This window comes from Cebus imitator, unplaced genomic scaffold (assembly GCF_001604975.1).
Source record: "Cebus imitator isolate Cc_AM_T3 unplaced genomic scaffold, Cebus_imitator-1.0 Scaffold187, whole genome shotgun sequence".
Classification (NCBI taxonomy): domain Eukaryota; kingdom Metazoa; phylum Chordata; class Mammalia; order Primates; family Cebidae; genus Cebus; species Cebus imitator.
In genome coordinates, this window is record NW_016107502.1 from 11795 (window position 1) to 16177 (window position 4383).

Here is a 4383-nt window from a genome sequence, read left to right on the forward strand (position 1 = left end):
GTGGATGTTAAAGCTCCTCCCCATCAGGCCAGCCAGGCCCCTATTCTGTGCCTCTGCTGCCACCCCTGCCCTTCTCTGTCCCCTGCCCCTGGCTTGTTCCACTCTTGGTCTCCTCACTTGCACCAGGCCCTGCTCACCGAGGGCTCTGGCTGGCTGAGCCTAACAAGGTGGTGGATGATGCTGTTCCCTGGGGCAGCATCAAGCAGCTGTGCTGCCCCAGCGTCTCCATGAAGCTCAGCAGGTCCATGCATACCTGTGGGTCACAGACCGTCACATGCGGGACAGAAAGGACCCTCAGGATGGCCTCCTGTTCCAGGTGAGCACACAGTGGAGCAGAGCAGGTCAGGGAGGTCTTCAAGGACCACGGGCCTCCTGACTCCAAGTCCACGGTGACTCTTCAGTGGGTGCCGTGGCCATGACAGACCACCTGTGGCTGGACCTGCCCACTTCCGTCCTCTGCCCTGAAGTTCCGACCCACTCCAGCCCCACACCCTCCCGGAGAACTCCAAGCACTTACTTCCCACACCTCATGTGCCCACAGATACTGAAACTGGCAGGAGCACTGGTGAAGGAGAATCCAAGTAAAGGAAAGGTCTCATGTTCTGGCCTTTGTAGGAAAAGCCAGGAACCAATCCGGTAAGTCCTGAGGGCCAGCCTCCTATGACCGTTCTGGAAACCTGGGCCCCTGTTTTTCAGGCTGATGGATTGCTCTCTATTTATAAACACTTAAGACCAGGGTGCCCATCTGCAGCCATCCCAACGCACTATCCTACACCATCCAGAGCTGGGAGTCTCTGCTGCCTGCACTCCTGACTGCAGAGCTTGTTAAAAATAGCTTCTCAGGCCCCACCCCAGCCATAAAGCTCAAGGCTTTCTTTCTGCAAGCAACCTGTGGGTCCTCAGGGCCTGAGTCAGTGTCACTGGAGCTCTGTATCTCCCCTAAGACACCACAGTGCTGCCCACAGAACAAGCTCAGAGGAAGGCAAGTAGGAAACACCTCTCCACTTCTCAAACCCTTCTCTGGTTCTGAAGAACCCAAATGGAACTAAAGGCAGGGGTCTGAGCCTGAACTGGCTTTGTGAGGGTGCCCTGCCCTTCCTCCTCATCCCCCATCTTCCTCCCCTTTCCATTTACATGATGTCAGTTCTCAAGAAAGCAACTGCTCTCCCAGCGCAAACACGTGGTCTCTGTGCTCACGGGTCGCTGATCTTCCTGTATCAGCAGAACCACTGAACTCATCACCTCCTTCTTCAAGGTCTCCCTCTGGGGCACTAGAGAAAACACAGGTGTGCAGCCAGAGGTCAGCCTCCTCCCTGCCTTGGATGCTCGGGAGACATCAGATGACAGCCGGGTGGGAGGAACACCAGGTACAGTCCTGGCCATCAAAGGGCAGGTGGAGTCTCCAAAGGCATCTCAGCCATCCCTGTGCCTCCAACCACACTGGAACCCACCAGCCTGGAGGGTACTTTCATCAGGAGGGCATTCAAGCCCCACCCTCGCCAGTCTCCACAACTGCTCACACAAATCCGCCTCCCAGCCAGGCTGCCCTCCCCACCGTCTGTCATTACCAGCCTTTCCAACCTCAGCTGTCATTCTCCTCTCCCCTGTGGCCTCCTTGTCCTGACCTGTGGTCACAGGCTCCTCCCTGCTTTTGGCCCATCCCTTCCATAAAGTCCACCCGGCTCCCCTGACTGCCCTTTGCCTACCTTCCTGTGGGCATCACCGCTCCCGTCTCAGAGCCCAGTGCACGTTGCCCTGCACTGTCACGGTGTAGGCAGCTCACCCTCCCTACCCTCGCTGAGAACAGGGGCTGTCTTCTCTATGTGTACTCTAAGTGCCTGGCCCAGTGCTCAGCACACAGCGAAAGTTTAACATCCGCACCTGATTGGAGGTGAAGCCTGCTCTTCCAGGCAGTAATCACAGATAAACCATTGTGAAACCAACACCAGACAGGCCCTGTTCTCAGCACCTCACATGTTTTTTCACTCCACCCTCACTAAAAATCCCTAAAGGTAAAAACTGTTTTCACCTCTGTTTTTCAAATGAAGAAATAGAGGCACAAACTAAAAGTCATTTTCCCAAGGCTGCATAGCTAGTGAGAAGACAGCCAAGATCCGAACCCACTGAGATGACTCTGCGTTTAAAACCTACTATACCAACTGCTTCCCAAGAAAGGAGATCTCCTAGGAACGGTCAAGTCCTAGAACCCCAGGACCGTGCCCCAGTCCCACTCACCTCTGCAGAACACATCTCTGAAGAGTTGCAGGGCTGCCGCTGCCTTGGCAGGCCCCTTGAATTTGATGGTGTTTTGCAGCAAAATCACCAGCTGATTGCCATATAACTTGGCTATCAGAAGGGTGTGAATACGTGGCAGTTGGATATGTTTAAACAGCAGGCAATACCCAGGAGTAAGTCATGCTCACAGCAAACCCCTGAGCATAGCTTCGACGAAAGAGAAAGAAAAAGAACCACGTCCACCCAGCATGTGCCAGATGCCCTTTCTGCCCCACATGCCTGCCCACAGGCAGCACACAGTGCTCATCAGTGCTGTCCTGACATATGCACCTTTCTGAAATGGGGATCATGCCAGGAGAAAGGGGAGCCAGCCCCAGGTGAGGCAGTGGGAACAGCAGGGGTGGGGTGGGGCCATGGCTATGCCCTTTCAGATTCATTCAACTTCAGGCAAAGTTTTCATGAATTATTTTGAATCTTGTCTCGGAGGATGGAACCCCCACCTTCCCATAGGAACCTAGGTCACGACTCCAGCCCAGGGAGAGACCAAGGTGGTCCTGAGTTCACACGTGGGCACACACACATGCACATGCACGTGCACACACACACACACACACAAACAGCCAGGGCTAGGGAAACATAAACTTACTTAATATGTTGAAAGCTTTCAGGGCTAAGCTGTGGTTCAGCATGGAGTAACAATCAGCATGGAGAAGCATTTGCCACTCATCTGTAAGGAGACAAAGGCCATCAGACCCGGGAGGATGGAAACCAGGGCCCCTATGTGTGGAGGGGGAAACTGAGACACGAAGCCATGCAGTGTGTGGCGCCAGGTTCTCAATAGAACAGAAAACTGGAGCCCAGGAATCCACATTCCCAGCCCCGGAGGGAACAAGACAGTGGCCAGCAAATTAAATATAAGGAAGGCATCATCCTTTTGCAAAATGTTCAATTGTCCTCTGCCTACTTCACTACACAGAAGACCTGGCATTTCCCACAGGCTGAAGGAGGGCCTTAAACCTTCTGCCTTTTCCTCAGAGTTCAGGAGAGCCACAAGGGCTTCTCACCCCAGAAGGCACACAGGATGTGTCCAAGTTATCTCCTGGAAAATGTCCCACTCTGTGCCCAGAATCCAGGCATTTGCCTGTTTCTGAGAAGCCTGCAGTGTGTGCATTGAAGGTCACCATGTCAAAGACTCCTGTACCATCTGGAGGTGGTGACCTGGTCTAGGGAAGCCAACACCACCAAAGAAGAGAGACAGGGCAAGGACAGGATGCCTCCAGCCCACAGCACTCACCAGCTGAAACCACGCCTGCGACTTCCCCAGCTGGGACTCCAAGCTGACAGCTCACAGCTACTGACAGCCAGAGCCCCAGCCAGCTGGCAAATGCACTTTGTGCACAAGGACAGTCAGGACAGGACTTCCCAGCCCTTCCAACAGCCTTGAGGGAAGAACTTCTTCCCCATGTCTTCAAGGTTGGTCCAAGCCCTCATGATTTCAGACAGCCCTCTCGGGCCTTCGAGGCAGGCCCAGGGTGCAGCTCCCTGTCGCTCAACACAACCAGGACTGGACTGTTTCCCTCAAACAAGACACTGCACTTCTTTTCTTTCTTTTCTTTCTTTTCTTTTCTTTTCTTTTCTTTTCTTTTCTTTTCTTCTTTTCTCATGATACTGATTCTCTACCGTGAGAGCTGCACTTATTTTCATAGAACCTCATTACTCCAAGAATACTTTAAGGGAATCCAATACTGCAAGTGCTGGCTGGCCTAAAAGAAACAGGATATGGAGTCAAACCCGGCATCCATCAACAGACGAATGGATAAAGAAATTGTTGGGCCAGGCACCACGGCTCACGCCTGGAATCCGAGCACTTTGGCAGGCCGAGGCAGGCGGATCAGGAGATCAAGATCATTCTGGCTAACACAGTGAAACCCTGACTCCATTAAAAATACAAAAAAATTAGACAGGCATGGTGATGCGTGCCTGTAGTCCCAGCTACTCAGGAGGCCGAGGCAGGAGAATCACTTGAACCCGGGAGGTGGAGGTTGCAGTGAGCCGAGATCATGCCACTGCACTCCAGAGTGAGACTTTGTCTCAAAAAAAAAAAAAAGAAAGAAAGAAAGAAATTTTGGCATATATTAAAAATTGAAT